The sequence below is a fragment of the Gymnodraco acuticeps genome, unplaced genomic scaffold (assembly GCF_902827175.1).
Source record: "Gymnodraco acuticeps unplaced genomic scaffold, fGymAcu1.1, whole genome shotgun sequence".
NCBI classification, from domain to species: Eukaryota; Metazoa; Chordata; class Actinopteri; order Perciformes; family Bathydraconidae; genus Gymnodraco; species Gymnodraco acuticeps.
In genome coordinates, this window is record NW_022990700.1 from 450793 (window position 1) to 469321 (window position 18529).

General features: G+C 43.5%; 1 long non-coding RNA gene across 1 annotated transcript; it reads right to left on the reverse strand.

The window, feature by feature from the left end:
• Positions 1–6431: 6431 nt before the first annotated feature.
• On the reverse strand, positions 6432–14529 carry LOC117555979. The gene is made up of 3 exons (XR_004570479.1): positions 13991–14529; positions 6753–6827; positions 6432–6579 (listed from the first exon to the last, which is right to left on the reverse strand). It is a non-coding gene; the product is annotated as an uncharacterized LOC117555979 (long non-coding RNA).
• Between the last annotated feature and the right edge of the window lie 4000 nt (positions 14530–18529).

Sequence of the window (18529 nt, forward strand, 5' to 3'; positions counted from 1 at the left end):
TTTTAATAATATGTTTTGTTCCTTCCAATGTGCAGAGGACTCCCCAAGTGCTGTGTTTAATTTATTTTAAAGTAGGCCTGTCTATTATTTTTAATTCTCCTTATAAGAGTTCTTTGTTTCTTATTAGAGGTTAACAGTTTTATATCATGTAATAAATAGCCTAATAAATGCAAAAAAAACCTGTAGTTTTTGTCTGATATAACAATAAAAAACTATGAAATATGTTTTGCGGCTCCAGACAAAAAAATGTTTTGGAAAAAGGAGCAAAATGGCTCTTTTGGTCAAAAAGGTTGCAGACCCTGTTAAATGTTGTACCATTATGTGCGCCCTTGCTCATTATGTCCTGCAGAGGGCAATGTTGTCTGCAGTGCGTCCAGGACGTGACGTCACTGACTATACCTTGCACTACCTGTGGCCTCTTAGATGTTGTTTGGATCGAATACAGAGCGGCAGCACAACCGCATCTCTCCTACCACGATATAAATAAATATGCATAATAAAGGCTAAAGAAAGCTGTCTACTACTGAGTTCTATTAAATCTCCACCGCAAAGCACTCCGCCTAACAGGTTATGGGCCCAGGAATGCCAGTCTAGAGCAACAAGGTAACAGAAGAACAAGCTGTTAGCCAAGAGAAGCTACTAGTGGGACCTGGATGAAGACGGCGCTGAGAGACTCCCGCGTAAACTGAAGACACAGTGTTTCTACAAGCCCAATGTTTGGAGATAAGTGAACTGTATAAAGAGAAGACGTGTTAACGTGGATGCAACGTAAAAAATGGCCGGAGCAGGAACACCCCAGCAGATTTTATTCGATGGAACAGAAGATAAGTATGATCTGTGGGAGACGAGATTCCTTAGCCGTTTGCACATTTTGAAACTAAAAGACACTATTTTGCGAGTGCCCACCGGTGAAGCCGCATTAGCTGCAGATCCAGAAAAAAATTAAGACTGTTATGCACAGTTAGTGAATGCCCTGGATGATAAGAGCCTGTCATTGATAAGACATGATGACGCCGAGGATGGAAGGAAAGCCCTGAAATTATTGAGGGAGCACTATTCAGGAAAAAGCAAGCCAAGGATTCTAAACCTGTATACATCATTGACCACCATACAAATGGCAGACAATGAAACTGTTACTGATTACATGATAAGGGCTGAGAATATAATTGCAGCTCTACGTGATGCAGGAGAGAACATAAGTGATGGGCTGCTTGTAGCCACCATTTTGAATGGACTGCCAGATTCATTCAGGCCACTGGCTGTCCATGTAACACAGAACGAGGACGATGTTACATTTAAAGACTTCAAGAGAAGACTGAGGGTCTATGAAGAATCTGAGAAGATGAGGACGACTGGATCTATGGACAGTGTGATGAAGACTAACACAAGGCAAAGTAGACAAGGCACCAAGACACACTGGAAGAATGGAGAAGCCACTCTGACTTCAGTGACTTGTTACAAGTGTGGAGAAAAAGGACACATTAGAAGCAAGTGCACCCAGAAAGTGTGGTGCAGTCACTGCAAGAGCAACACACACAGAGTCCCCGTGCAGGAAAAAGGGAAAAGAAGACGGAGCCAGGAAGGTTGCAGAGGAAGAAGAGGAGGACAACGGCGACGAGGATCATTGCTTCATGGCCAAGCAGGCAAACAGCGAGAGGCCATCAGCCAACGTAAAGAAGAAAGGCATCATGGTGGACGCCGGAGCGACCATCCCACATAGTGAACGATATCGCGAAGTTCAAGAGCTTTGACAACACATTCCAGCCCGACACCCATTTAATCGAGCTTGCGGATGGGACCAAATGCAGCGGGATGGCACAACGCAGAGGGACGGCGCTGATCTACCTGCTAGACAACGATGGACGTCAACAAAGAGCACAGCTGCATGAGGCACTGTATATGCCGACGTGTCCACACGATATCTTCTCAGTGGCAAGAGCAACAAATGGAGGAGCGACAGTCACTTTCAAGAAGGGGAACACCCACATGATCACCAAGAGTGGTAACAACCGGTTTGACCTCCATGAAAGTGGTAATCTGTTTTACTTGCCAACTGTTCAGAAAAATGTTGATAAATGTAATGTGTGCCACGACATGCAAACTTGGCATGACATTTTGGGACATTGCAATTATGAGGATGTACAAAAGTTACTGGGTGTGGTAAAAGGCATGGAGATAAGAGGCAGTGCAGTCAGGCCAGCACGGCTGTGTGAAATTTGTACAAAAGGAAAATTCCCCCAGACAAGGAATAGGGAGCCAGACAGAAAGGGTACAGAACCTTTACAGCTGGTCCACACTGATTTAGCCGGTCCTATGAGAACCCCAAGCTTAGAAGGGCACAAATATGCACAGTCTTTTACAGACGACTATTCGGGTGCCATAACTGTTTATTTTCTCAAATCCAAAAGTGATGCAATACATGCCACAGAGAGGTTCTTGGCAGACTCAGCACCTTATGGAAAAGTAAAATGTTTACGTTCAGACAACGGTGGCGAATTTACTAATAGAGAATTCAAATCACTGTTAACCAAAAATAGGATTAGACATAAAACATCTGCACCCTATTCACCTCACCAAAACGGCACAGCAGAGAGAGGTTGGCGAACCCTCTATGAAATGGGCAGGTGTATGCTGTTAGACAGTAAGTTGCCAGACACACTGTGGAATTATGCTGTACAGACAGCAGCCTATGTAAGAAACAGGTGTTACAGTAATCGCACAAAGAAAACACCTTATGAGATGCTCACAGGCAAGAAGCCAGACATGTCCAAACTTCAGAAATGTGGATCTGTTTGTTTTGCCTACACACAAGAGAAGGGGAAGTTAGATTCCAGATGTGAGCAGGGCATTTTTATTGGATATGATGAGAACAGTCCAGCTTATCTTGTGTACTGTCCAGACACAGATAAGGTCCAAAAACACAGGTTGGTGAAATTCACAAACAAGACAGCCAAAGAGAAAGAAACACAGACACCTGGGTCACACATTGAATGTCAGGACAGAGAGGTACAGCCCAGGGTCCTTGACAATGAGGAAAATGTTGATGAAAAAATGGGAAATGCATCAGGTCAAAGTGTTCAAGGTGATGTTTCTGTGGCTGAATGTGAACAGCCACAACTGAGAGTGAGGCTAGAAAGAACCCACCTAGAGCTAGGAGAAAGCCAATGCACTTACAGGATTATGAGACTGAGGATACAGTAGACCAACTGGTAACATGTGTAGACTCTTGTTATAGAGCAGTTTGTGACATACCACAAAATTACCAGGAGGCCATAGGGTCAACTAAGTCACGGCAGTGGATCAATGCAATGAATGACGAAATGCAGTCACTAGAAGAGAATGACACATTCAAGATCACCCAGTTGCCTCTAGGCAAAAAGGCAGTGGGGTAGGTGGGTCTATACTCTCAAGTGTGATACTGATGGGTCAGACAAATATAAGGCAAGATTTGTTGCAAAAGGTTACAGCCAAAAACAAGGCATTGACTATGAGGAAACTTTCTCACCTACAGCTGACATGACAACTATTAGAGTTGTCATGCAAAAGGCAGTGCAGGAAGATTGAGTTTTACACCAAATGGATGTGAAAACTGCATACCTGCATGCACCCATTGATTGTGAGGTCTATTTGGAACAACCTGAAGGTTATGAGAAAAAGTAAAAAACTGGAGAAAAGTTAGTATGCAAATTACAGAAGTCCCTATATGGTCTAAAGCAGTCAGGCAGAAACTGGAATGCTCTGTTACATGCATATCTCACTGAAAATGGTTTTGAACAAAATCCTGCTGATCACTGTCAATACACAAGGGAAAAACAAAACGAAAAAGTGATTCTGATTGTATGGGTTGATGATCAGATAATTGCTGCTAACAATGAGGAGGTTGTGAAAAGTGTCAAAATGATGCTCACTGATAGGTTTAAAATGAAAGACCTGGGGAAATTAAACAATGTTCTTGGTATAGATTTTAACCAGTCAGAGGGTCAAGTCACAATGTCACAGGAAAGGTATGTGAACAAAATCCTCTCCAGATTTGGAATGCAAGATTGTAGGGCCAGAGAAACCCCATGTGAGTCCAAACTTGAATACACAGAAAATGCTGAAAAAATGGAAGAGCCCAGGATGTATAGAGAGGCAGTAGGAAGTCTGATCTATTTGGCTACATGCACTAGACCAGATTTAAGTTTTGTGGTCTGTAAACTTTCCCAGCATTTTGCTGAACCAAGTGAAGAGCATTGGAGCACTGTGAAGCATGTGTTCAGGTATCTTAAGGGTACAACAGACCGTGGATTATGCTTTAAAAAGGATGACGCAGGTAAACTGGGCCTAATAGTCCATAGTGATGCAGACTGGGCCTCAGAGGTTACAGACAGACGTAGCACCACAGGGTACTGTGCCAGTCTGAGTGAGAGAAGCTCTCTCATTTCATGGAAGAGGAGAAAACAACCAACAGTTGCACTGTCTACCTGCGAGGCAGAATACATGGCCTTAGCGTCAGCCATACAGGAGTGTATGTATTTACAACAGCTATCAAGGGTATTGATGAGTATCAATATGGGCAAACCAAGGTTTATGATGACAACCAAGGAGCTATTGCACTTGCCAGAAATCCAGTAAATCGGCAGCGGTGCAAACATATCGATATTAAATATCACTTTATCCGAGAAACTGTGAACAGTGGGAGGATATCTTTGGAATATTGTCCTACTGACAACATGGTAGCTGACCTAATGACAAAACCAGCCACTAAGCTACAACTGAAAAAGTTTGCTCAGTATTTGTTTGGCACTTAAAGTGCAAGAAATGTATATATGTGCCATTGTATTTTGTTGTTTATTTTGTATTGAAGGCCAAATGGGGAGAATATTTGTTTTGTTTGTATTCTGTTATGAAAATGTACCACAATAAGCTAGGATCGAGTGGGGGTGTTAAATGTTGTACCATTATTTGCGCCCTTGCTCATTGTGTCCTGCAGAGGGCAATGTTGTCTGCAGTGCGTCCAGGACGTGACGTCACTGACTATACCTTGCACTACCTGTGGCCTCTCAGATGTTGTTTGGATCGAATACAGAGCGGCAGCACAACCGCATCTCTCCTACCACGATATAAATAAATATGCCTAATGAAGGCTAAAGAAAGCTGTCTACTACTGAGTTCTATTAAATCTGCACCGCAACGCACTCCGCCTAACAGACCCCTGACTTAGGCTAAGGGGAACTGGGGATATGTATCAGCTGCTTGTGTGAGTCGGACAGTGAATACTTTAGAGCGGCCGCTGCAGTGTGAGCTAACGGGAGAATAAACTCCAGTGGAAGAGCAGCCAACACTGCAGCGGTTGGTAAATGGTGCAGAAACACATTAATAAACAATGAACCACGGCACTCTGGAGAAAAGTATAAGGTTGGAGAAGTCGTTATTTAATTTAATCTGGCTTCGTGTGATTAAAAGCAACACGATCATTGACCCGACGCAGTTCCCCGTTGTTGTTGTTGTTGTTGTTGTTGTGAGCGCCATAACGCCGTTGACGGTGACGTCATGACGCAGCAGCGGCAGCACCAGTCGGGCTCTGGGCGGTGTGAACAGAGCGGGAGCAGAAAAGGGAAACCGGAGCTGAACCAGAAAAGCTCCCGCTCGGAGCTAGAAAGGGAAAAGCGCTGGTGTGAAAGCCGCACATGTAGCATGTTTTTATCAACTCAAATATAAGAACAAAATGGCTCCCTCAAACTGCAGCACGGGTTGCCAGATGCATTTAGTGAGCACATGTGTTAGTGAAGGTCTATGTAACAGAATGATGGTACCAAACCTGGTGAAGACTCAGAAGTCGCTGTGTGAGAGATATCGTACACATACTTTTGCCCATAACCCAGTTGACTAATTAAGGGTATTATAAGATTTCCTGTGGACCCAGATTACCTTTGATTGACAGCCATACCTGATATATGAGCATGACATCACTGCATGGAGCCAAGGGATGAACAGCAGTAAATGGACCTTAAGGTCAGTTTGTATTACATTTCAGTTACCTCATGTGAATGTTATCACCATTGGGTTTTTTTTCCCTCTGGGCCTCCAAGTCCAAAGTCAAGTTCAGGTATGTTGAAGCTGGTAAAACAGTTTTAATTAAGCGGGGAGAAGCTCTTCAGAACGACTTGTCTACCAAATGTGATCAAGTTACATATAACAACAGCAATAAAGACTGGACAGGATATTAGCTACTTAAAATGTATGTCATGGGGGAGAAAAGGAAATACATTTGTCTGAGTCATGGCCCCTTTTTTCCGTCCCCCCGCTGTGGATGTTTGCTTATTGTGGGGGAAACAATCAGCAATTCTGGAAGCTTCCACAGGCCCCATTAAAAAATCATGAATCAATTTGTGCTTGTTCAAAATTTCAAACAGAGCTTTCATTAAAAATTCACCGGGACCTCTCTGTCTGTCGCTTGTAAATACATCATTGGTATTGCTGTGGCTGATGAGGGCTGCCTCAGAATGAGCCCAGCGCTTATGTGCTTGATCTCTGACATTGGTGTCAAGGGCAAAGTTGTCGACTTTGTTCACATAAGGTCTTCCCCGGAGATGTGTACTGTTGACAAAACAGAAACTTTTCAAAACACCATCAACCACTGCATTGCTTTGTACCTATTCTATACAGTTGTAGTTAAGCCCTTTAGCTCAAGCATCCTTTTATCATTTTTAATGGTAACAACCAGGTGTTAAAAATGAAGTGAGCTCTGTAAGATAAAAGCACTTTCTTACCTGCAAACTCTCACATCCTCTCTCTTTTCTGCGCGCACACACAACGTCCCTGCTTTCCCTGGTTTCCAAGGAAACCTGTGGTGAAGGAGCAGAGAATTCAAGGACGGGTATGTTTGCAAACGAGAGTTCCTCGGATCATATGTCTACTGAGCCGCTATCATCAGCCTCACCCTCCAACACATACTTTTATTCTCCGACACGGACGGTGTACCTTATTATGGAGAAATCTGAGGTATTTGAGACTAAACATGACCCATGATGCCACTTGCGTGTTGGCCTTCTTCGCCTTTGGTACATCTGCACACCATGCTGTGTTTGAATGTTTGTCCTTGTGAGTCTGTGTGTGAGTGTGTGCACCACGTGTTTGGCTTCATCACGAACAAGAATAGACACAAACACAGACACACTCCAATATGGTCCTTGATTAGCAGACCAGACTGTCCTGCCTTCCCTCTCGCTACGAAGCATGAAAAGCTGTCTTTACATAACACGAGGTACATGAACAGTCAACACATGATGTCTTCAACAAAACTCACACATCTGAATTGAACAGGTCATCGAGGACAATGTTTCTACATTTTCCAATGTTCTCACAGTGCGACTTTATCACTTTATCAGTGGGTAATAGGAACACAAAATCTCACTCTAAGCGCTCTGTGACTGCTGTTTTCATCTCGGAGCACAGGGAGGATCACATCTCTCTGATCGCTTGTCTACTGTCCCTCGCAGACGTGTGGGTGTCGACTTTGGTAGGTTACATTCAAAACCCTTTCAAAGGTTGTTAGTTGCTGAATCTAAACCGAAATCAGTACTGTAAGCAAAGGGACTGTGCACACTAACTTGTGGGATTCTTTTTTGTAAGAATATTTTCATGCAGTTTGTTAACATGAATATTTACATGAAATTTGCTTTACATATATACTGCATGGCTTCCTAATTGAACTATTTTATTTGAGCAATTACTCAATGATGAAGTGGAAGATGTTTATTGTAGTGCCAATACCACAGATATTGTACAAAGATAAGGACTGCAAAATGTTTTGTCATTCAGCAAAACAAATTTAGTTTTAGGGCCCAACCTTTACCATTTTAATGTATTTAACCTTATTGACTGCAATCATTATTATTAGGTAAAGCCATTGTAGCATCACTAACGGACGTCCACACGGCAGCGTCGCGTTGAAGTTTGCCGGTGGGCGTGTCTGGCGTGCGACCAACAACCAATCACATTAATCTCCCGCCCTGGACACACAAGCATGCAGTTTGCTAGACTCAGCTTGTACTGGCATATGATTTGATTGGCTGACGCTTCCGTCGACGCTTGAAAAGTTGAACTTTTCTCAACTTTGTGGAACCACAATGCAGTTCGGCAAAGCGTGACGTCACCCCATTCAAAGTGAATGGGAAGCGTCTCCGTTGAAGCACACGGCGCTGCCGTGTGGACGTAACTGTCAAAGTTAACCACTGCCTTGTGTACAGCTAAAAAGAGAGTGGATATTGAATTAATCAGGTAGCCAGAAACACCATTTAAAATGAATAGAGATTAGTCCGTGTTGGCAAAAATGAGCTATAATATAAATACAGTTAATATTTGTCAATATTTGTTTTCACCTTGTTCCACTAACCTTAAGGGACCAAAACAAATTAAAGGAATGCAGTTTTAAAGTACTAATACATTACATTTGAAAGTGTATGGATATATTCAAGAAACACAACAGAATCTGTGTAAGGTTTCAGCGTTAGAGTTCTGTTAGTTTATTGTTTTGTGTTTATTCTTGTGGCCTTGCATTTTATTTTGATGTTGACTCTGTTCTCTCTTTTCAGGTGTCTACACTTCCTGTCGTTGTGTGTCACCTGCCAGCTTGATTCTGGTCTCCTGCTCTTGATTGTTTTCACCTGTGCCCCATTAACCGTTGTGTGTATATGTAGCCCTGTTTCTCCTTTTGTCGGTTCGTCTTGTCTCTATACCAAGTCCATGTCTGTACTCCCTCGTGTAAACATTGAGCATACTAGTCGAACCTAGTGAACTATTGAGTATCCTAGTCAGTGCTGGAATTGGGCCGGTACTCACCGGTACGCAGTACCGGCACATCTGGTTCTGACCCATGGAGTACCGGCACTTCTTGCTCAGTACCGGCATGCTGACGGTACTCCGGTACTCATGCACCGTGCCAGTACTCAACACTCTCCCGCCGTTCTTATTATACATCCATATATATATATACAGCCGCCCGGTACTCAGTAGATGCGTCATGAGGTGCCGAACGGACATTCTCATCGCTCTAACCGCTGGAGTTTCACAGCGGCTGTCAGCTGTTTACTCCTGTCATTCAAACAGAACGTGCTGGAGAGGGGGCGGGGCTTATCTTCTCCATGTAAATACTGTGGTGGAAACGACTATGTCAAAATTAACCTATTTGACCGTGATTTAATAGTAATACACGTTTCAAATAATAATAATAATAATAATGCCGAAGTAACAACATACTGAAAACTGTTAGTAAAACCATGTTTTAATGCTTTACAATTTACATACCTAGATGCACGTGTGTTGTGTTTATGCAGTGCAACTCCCACCCAGTGGGTGGCTATGTAGAGTGATAGAACAGAGCAGGCACGCCCCCGAGAGAAGGAAAGCAAGTCACGTCACAAATTAGCATTTCTAAAATGTTAGCGTGGATTAATAAAAGTGCAAAAAGACAGCGGTTGTCGCCGGAAGAAACTTCAAATACAGAGAATGCTGTGCCTGTGTTGGAAATTGTGTCTGATGGGGAGCTTTCTTTGGTTGATCCTCCTGCTCCAAGTTCTAGTGCATTAGCATTAGCACTAGCTCCGCCGCCTCCTCCAGAGCCTCTAACGTTAGCTGCTGCTGGCGCAACTGCCACCACCAACACCGGGCAAAGCGATGCACCTGACTGCTGGACAACGGACCAGGTGCAATATTTTTGCAAGACCAATGCATGGCTCCTTCTTAAAGATAAGAAGCTAGGATGTCGGATATGCAGAGATGTCAAATCTTTGGGAATACACACTGGACAAGGACTGAAACTGTCAACTGAATGGGGTGAGTGTGCAGTGTCTCATTTCGGTGTTGACAAGGGCAAACAACAAGCTAGCCTGAGAAAAAAAATCAAAGAACATAAAGAATCACAAGCCCATGTAAAAGCTGCTGACATCCTTACATCTGCTTCACGTGAAACTATTCAACATCAAGTGCAGTCTATGCATAAATCTGAATTAGACACCACTATCAGAGTTTTTCGAACGGCATATAAAATTGGCAAACATAGCCGGCCATTCACAGACATGCCAATTGATTTGAATGTACAGAAACTGAATGGGCTGAACGTGGGCAGGGTTTTGCACTCCAATAAAACCTGTGGCGAAATCATCGACCACATAGCTCATGAGCTGAAAAAAAAAATGGCAAAAGACATTACAGAAAACCAAAGAAAACTCTGTGTTTTGGTTGATGAATCTACCACTATTAGTGGTAAAACGGTGCTTGTTGTGTGTCTACGCTCAGCATTAGCTGATGCTGAGCCCGAAACGTTTTTTTGGGAGCTGATCGAGTTGGATGGAACAACGGCTGATGACATCACAAAGGCGTTAATGGAGTGTCTTGGAAGAGATTTTAACGAGGACTTTTTAGGTCAGTGTTTCGTTTCTTTTGCATGTGATGGGGCTTCAGTCATGCTAGGGAAGAGAACAGGCGTTGCTACCCAGTTGTGTAGTAAATTCCCAAGCCTGTTTGTGTGGCACTGCTCCAATCATCGTCTAGAGCTGGCAGTTGGGGATGTGGTCAAGGAGGTCTCAGGGCTCAATCATTTCCAGATCTTTTTTGACAAACTCTATTCCTTGTTCCATGCCTCCCCCAAAAATCAGAGGCAGTTAGCGCAGTGTGCGCAAGCAGTCGGACAGCGTCTCCTGGTGATAGGGCGTGTTTTGTCCATCCGCTGGGTGGCTTCAAGTGAAAGGAGCGTCAGAGCAGTCTGGGAAAACTACCGAGTGCTTCATGATCACTTCACAAATGCTGCAAACGACACGAGCAGGGATTCCAGAGACAGAGCAAAGTACAAGGGCCTGGATGATGTGCTCACATCTGCAACGTTTGTCAGCAATCTGGGACTGATGTACGATGCGCTCACAGAGCTCAGCGACCTCTCTCGGCAACTCCAAAAAAGAGAGATGACACTGCCTACAGCAGATAGGCTCTTAACTCGAGAAATACGAGTTTTTGAATCCATGGTCACCATGCCTGGCCCACACATGACTACAGTTCATACAGCTCTAGCTGAGAAGTCCTTCAAGGGTGTTGCCCTGCGTGAGAATGGCAGGCTTGTACAGATTCATGCAGGTCAGTTTTTCCGCAGTATGGTAGAGAATCTGAGACACAGAATGACTTCCACAACCTCCTCTCATGTCAGCACAAGAGAAATCCCATTACATGGCCGGGAGGCCCGGGACAATCAGCTAATCCAGGACATGAAAGTTATCCATCCTGGAAGTTGGCCTGAAGAGGAGTTAGACGTACAGTATGGGGACGTAGAGGTGCTACGTTGTGCGAAGTGCTGAAAGTGGACAGAAGAGAGACTGTTCAGGGCTTTCGCGAATACAAGGAAACCAGGGCATCCCGTACACCTGCTGCCATGGAGCCTCTACTGAAAGCAGTCCGAACCATCGCTGTCTCCACTAGTGAGTGTGAGCGGGCATTCAGCTGCATGAACGATATCCTTACTGCAAAAAGGAATGCTCTCTCTGTCAGCCGACTGTCCAGCCTGGTTTTCATTAAATGTAATGGACCATCACTAGGACAGTTCAATCCGGAACAGTATGTGAGGTCCTGGCTGGCAAAGGGAAGGAGAAGTGCTGATGAAAGAGCCTGTCCAGCTCCAGCCCCTGATACTGATGTCCCCAAGGCCTTCTGGAGCCTTTTCTAACAATGTGAAGTATATTGCAAAGCAGCTCACCCAGTGAGAAGACTTTTGGCATAATGTGCCGATTTGTACAGATCCTGGAGATAGAAGGACTTCAGACCAACCAGGGAGTTATCTGATCAGCTTGGTGTTCAATGTAACTCTTTACCATGGCTCAGACTTTGTTACTTGCAGTTACAGTTTCTCATTTTAGATTGTGCAAATTTTGCATTTGTTTTTACTAGGGCCGGGACTCGATTAAAAAAATTAATCTAATTAATTAGAGGCTTTGTAATTAATTAATCGAAATTAATCGCATTTTTAATCGCATATACATATTTGACCTGAGAACAGTGAGAAGCAATTTTTTTTCACATGGATTTTAGTATACCATTAGGCGCATTCACACCGCAGTACTTTTCCCACAAAGGTTCATGAGAACTCTTTGAACCTGGGGGTGGATTAGGCAAATGAAGCCGCTGACGTCACTTCTTCTTCTTCTGCTTTGGGTTTACTGGCAGGCCGCAAATCACTTCACGGCGTATACTGCCGCCCAAAGTCCCCGGCCGGAAGTCCCCGGAGTTGGGGAAGGCTTCAGTAGAAGCTGCTGGGAGTCCCAGTAGCTTCTACTGAAGCCTTCCGAGTAAATCGCCAGAACGCCGACACCTCCTCATCTCCACCGCTCCCATGTTTTATTTTGTGTTGCCATAAGTTAGTCTCTCTGCGTTTCTGCGCTGGGCTAATGCTAATAATGCTAATGCGAGGATAATAAAATGGCGGCTTCACAAAACTTTTTGGGAGTTTTACGGGGCGTGGTTTGCAATCCGCCCAGCCAATCAGAAATATAGCTCTTTTCTCACAAGAGAGCCGTACGAAAGTCCCTGCTCTCTAGCAGCTCTCTGCTCTCTAGCAGGGACTTTCGTGGGGGTAAAAAGGTTCTCATGAACTAATTTTAGTACCGGCTCTTTTTGGTGTGAAAGCGATAAAAGAGGCTAACGTCCACGCTAGCTTCCACGCTAGCTGCTATATGTTTTGCATTGAGGTGATACTTGAGGCTTGATGTGCTGCGGTGATATGCGAATTCCGTTTTGCATAATTTGCACACAACCGTGCTCTTATCGACGCTTCCATCCGTCCGTTTTTTAAAACAACATTTCCCACTGTTGTTCACTGTGGTTTGTTGTTGTCTGAAGTCATGAACGTTAGTTGGTGCTCCAGTATAATCGGTACGCCTGAAACTCATCCAGTGAGAAACGTTCCGCGGTGCAAAAATAAGTGCGATTAAAATGCGTTAATTTTTTTAACGCGTTAATTTTTGTGTAATTAATTAATCTTAATTAACGCGTTAAAGTCCCGGCCCTAGTTTTTACATGTTCTTTGTTCATGCTCTTTATCATTTTTCTGAGTTGGAAAGTTAGATTGCATCATAGTTTACTTTATACATATTTGTATTCTTCAGTGGTGAAGTATATTGCAAAGCAGCTCAGCCATGTGAGAAGACTTTTGGCACTTTTTCGTTTTTCGTTTTCTGAGTTGGAAAGTTAGATTGCATTCAAAATGTACAGAAATACTTAATTTTGTTAAAGCTTTTTATAAAAAATGCTTCTGACCAGAGCTTTGTTTCCTTGTCATTAATGTTGAACACCACCAGAGGGGCTCTCACCTGAAAGGTCTCTGCTTCATGTGTCTTCAGCAGAAGATCTAGACTTTGATTGCTATATTTTCAGTTAATATTGACCTTACTGAGCTTTAGCCATATCCGCTGCCTATCATAAAAAATGTTAAGTACAGTGAACCTTTCTAAAATATACAGTAGTAAAGAGACAAACCCACCAGCATTATAGTAGCCAAATTCTTGTTTGTGGGCTGTATATATAAAATTGACTTGAAAAAGTTGCTGATTTTAGAGTACTGGCACCTTTTTCATTCCAATTCAAGCACTGATCCTAGTAGATCCTAGAAACCTTTTTCTTTGTAAAGTATTTTCGTCCTATTTGTTGAACCTAGCAAGCTTTTGAGTGTCTTAGTTGATCCTAAAACCTTTTTGTATATTAAAAGGTATTTTTTTAAATCAAGAAATAATCGTGCATCTGAGTCTTTGTGAGTCCTTCGTGTCAGAACGAACCGACCATACAAGATGGACTCAGCCGATTCCACGGCACTAAAGACGGCCGTGCAGACACAAAGAACACTCCATCAACATGAAGGGCAACAATAAATCAAGGGGTTCAGGACTTAAATGCCCGTCAGCACAACTTCCAGTCTACAGTGACAACCGAGATAAATCACCTGGCGGAGAAAATGCGTGACATACTTACGCACCTCGAGGCACGTCCTGCTGTTCCTGCGGCAGAGTTTTCCGTTCCAGCGGAGGTCGGGTTTGCTGAGATCCCCGTTCAAATACCCATGCCATCGTCTACAATCCGTCTCGCTTCGCCGGAGAAGTTCGGGCTAAATTTAACTGAACTCTCAAAAGAGCTAGGTGGCTAACACACCACGAGGTCCCGCAGCATGCAGGCAGCAACTAGCATGTAGCGTGTTGCTTCATTCACCGAGGAAAATTAAATAATAATGAAAACTCCCGCTTTCCAAAGCAGCTCCAACCTCCAACGACAGCCTCAGAGATTGGTCCACCGCCGCCCCGGTAAAACTCTCAATTTGCGCTGTTTTGTGCATATGATGATCAAAAGTGTCTCCATTCTTCCAGCGTGACGCTGCTCCCTCACACACACGTCTTCAACGGGCCCTCACTAACCTGAGTCAGGAGGCGGAACTTGGCGGATTTTAGTCCAACTGCAATCATGATTGCATTATGAACCAATGAGCTTTGTTAACCTTGTAACCTTGGTCTATCCAGTGGGTTACACCAGTCTTTAAGGCTATTCATGGATTCTATGAAAAACATTTTTGACCAGACATCACCCGGGAGAGTCAGCGAGAGCCCTGGTGAACATCAAACAACGGCAGAGGAGAGTGGCGGATTACGCGATCGAATTCCGGACCCTGGCAGCGGAGAGTGGATGAAACCCAGCGGCTCTTTTTGATGCGTTTCTGCATGGATTAGCGGATCCCATAAAGCAGGGGTCGGCAACAGGCGGACCGCGGTCCGGATCCGGACCCAGACGCCGACCTATACGGACCCGGAGCTATAATCAATACATTAATAGGGGATTTTTCGGTGCCTCCCGCTTTTTTAACGCTGATTTGGGTGACTTGCGTAATTCGTGGAGAACCGAAGAGTTTTCGTTTTGGGGGTGGGGGTCCGACTGACGGACAACTTCTCACTTCAAAAAAGAAGAAGAAATCTAGACCGCAAAAATAATTAAACAAGCGAGTACCTGTTTTTCCTGGCCAAGGACAGGTTCCTTGAACACAACACGAGCGTAACGTGTCTTCACGTGGTATATGTCTTGTCTGAAAGGAGTGCTGGGCACCGGAACGCCGCTCCAGCCCTTAAAATATTGCAATACCCATAAGGAGCCGTACACATGCCACAGTGTTTGCGTGGCTATGTCTTTAGTTGTAAGCACAGTGGCGATCTGTTGTTATTAGCATCTGGTTAGCTAGCTATGCTAACGATTTTAAAGAGCTTTTCTACAACCAAGTGGAAGAGAGCTATCTCCTGAGAGGCTCAAATAACCTCAGCTCAGTGAGGTTAAGGCACACCTTGATATGATCATTATAGTTATTAATGAGACTAAATGAAAAACAGGTATAAAATACTATATGACAGTAACAAAAAAGTTGTTAACAATAACAAGAATAGAGTTTAAAAGGGGAGTTATTTGTAAAATATCCAAAAAGAAAAATATGCTTACAGTTCTGTTTCATATGGGTGTTGAGAGATGTATCCATAGATCTCTTAATGTTGCTCTCAAAGTGTACTAGATTGATGCTTTTAACTTCAATATTTAAAAAAAAATCTTCCCGGGAGAGCATGCCCCCGGACCCCCCTAGAGGAGGTTAGGTCCCCCCCCCACTTAAATCATGTTCACATGGATAGGATACTAAATACATTTGCACACATCTTGTGTCCATATCTTTCTGTTTTGGTGGTCATGCCACACCGTGCACGTGCATGCATACGTGAGTCATGGTGAGATATCTGGATTAAGAGGTTGCTTTTTCTTTGCACAGCATGAAAGAAAGGCAAAATGAATGGGCTGTGATTTTAGTTTTTTTAAGCAAAGGTTGAGTTCAATAATTTGTACGACCCTCGGAGGATGTTGTAAAAATTGAAAGGAAAAAGGTTCCCCACCCCTGCTGTAAATAATAATAAAAACCCTTGATTTATAACTTAACATCTCTGTCTCCTATTGATCTGAGTATATTATAAAGAATAGCCAGTTAATTGAAGCATTATAGCACAGGCCTTTGTCAGATGGTATTACGCTGTTTTGTTTCTGCTTCGAATAGTTATCTCTTTTTTCACCATACCTGTGTTTGCATCATTGTAACCAATGAGCACCTGCATGTGTATGAGAATGGCCCTGACTCCATGTCAGCCCAGATTTACAAACTCCTGGCAGGACAAGCTCCAGCTCAATTCTCACACTGAATGAAAACAATTTTTATCTAAAATTAAGCACTTTTAAGATGCACACATTTTCAAAAGCTATTTTATTTATTGTCTCTATTTTATTTGTAAATGCAGCCGAGAGGAACATTACACATATCCACAGTATTTACTGTATATCTGTATAGTTCAATGTTAATTGACAATAAATATTGTTGTTTTTGAATTGTACTTTCTTTATTTGATTGGCAGTCAGTTGTTAATTACATGCAGACGTTGATAAAGCTACAGGTCACTTCAATATATATCACACTAATTCATGAAGCAAGTTAGACATTTTGATGTTCCGGACCTTTGCATGGGGACATTTTCTCTAACTGGACCTCGTTGAATTTTAGTTGAAGACCCCTGCCATAAAGGATCAGTTAGCTTCATTAGCGTTGCCTGAAGAATTGGACTCGCTCATCGCCATGACTATCCGGGTGGAACAACGTCTAGCAGAGACGTCGGGAGAGAGGAGAGAATGCAGCTTCCACTTCATTACATTACATTACATTGCATTTAGCTGACGCTTTTATCCAAAGCGACTTCACTGTTCAGACGGGAGTTACAGAGGGAACACTACGGTTGGCGGAGAAATACCCGGACTTCGTCTCCAGAGCGACCAGCGCCCCCTATCGCCGCGGAGGAACAGATTGTTGGAGCACCACCCAATGGCGGTGGTGGAAGGTTCACCTCTGCTCTGCGCGTCCCTTGATGACTGATGAGCTAGTCAAATTTACAAAAGAAGGAACTCAAAGCACCAGGATAGAGGTTAAACAATAATCTGTTTTTACTGGTAGAAAATAACAATACACAATACAGAACACTCTGCAACAGTACCAAATACAGAGTGCTCCGGGCTCAATTCCTACCACCGTGTGATATACGTACCACGACAGCCAGTCAGGAAAAGAGCCCTGAATGTAAGAATATCATAATATTTATACACACAAGTGGGGAGGGGTTGTATCGTTTGCTCCTCCCTAGCTATTTGTTATTGGTGATTTCACTTCTGGGCGAGCTAGCCAGTGAGTTGGCAGTTCTCCATTGGCCAGTTTCACTTCTGGGTGAGCCCAAGACAGTGAGCTGGTAGTTCTCCATTGGCCAGTCTCACTTCTGGGCGGGACCCTAGGCAATGAGTCAGCAGTTGTTAACTCCATCTGTTTTGCCCCCCTCTCCTTAGTGTGTGTGTGTGTGTGTGTGTGGTGTGTGTGTGTGTGTGTGTGGTGTGTGTGTGTGTGTGTGTGTGTGTGTGTGTGTGTGTGTGTGTGTGTGTGTGTGTGTGTGTGTGTGTGTGTGTGTGTGTGTGTGTGTGTGTGTGTGTGTGTGTGTGTGTGTGTGTGTGTGTGTGTGTGTGTGTGTGTGTGTGTGTGTGTGTGTGTGTTGTTGTGTGTGTTGTGGTCCCACAACAATGCTTTGGAGTCATGACAGAACGCACACCCATTCCCCTTTAATGCACACACATTTGTTTAAGCCAACTACTCCAAAATGTTGTGGCAATTTAGTACTCATAACATGAAAGAATAAAACAGATAGAAATTAATAAAACACAAACACAGGTATAATTGAGCAGTAATTATAGCCATGTTTTCCTCTCTGAAAGCTATGCTTGTATAGGTTTTAAACGTCCTTGTCTTATGACATCTTTTGGATTAGTTAACTAACAAAGGTTAACTGTTCCCATACCCTCAGGCCTTCTTTGAACTTCCTTCCACCTCGAAGTCAGCCCATTTAGAATGAATGCATCTATTGATAACTCAGAAGGACCATTGTCTCTCTAACTGTGTGACTCACATCATCTCATGGCTTCTTCAAATATCTGGAAACTGTAATTAAAGCATAGTTACATTCTGAGAAGGTCCAATAATTGACATAATATGTCCTCCTTCTATTAATTTAAGCTTTCCAGATCACACAGAAAACTCTTACAGACAACCTACGGAGTTCTGCCCCTGAAAGCCCAAAATGACTTTCTGAAAAATACTTTATCAACGGGTAATCATTCTACTCGAGGCAGAAATCACAGGCTGTACTGTACCTTACACAAATAGCCAAAAAAACACCTTCTGATTATTAACAAGTCAAGTGGAAGAAAAGACCATTTGCGCTAATCTACAACTTTCTGCTATAACATATTACTTTAATACTACAAGATGCAGCTCGGAAGAGCCAAACTCACCCGGAGGAGCGTCAGCGCCGTCTACGGGAGCGGCGGTGCTTCTACTGCGGCCAGCAGGGTCATGTTCTGGCAGCCTGTCCGGCAAAAGATCAGGCTCATCAGCGGGAAGAGGGACGCTGGTGAG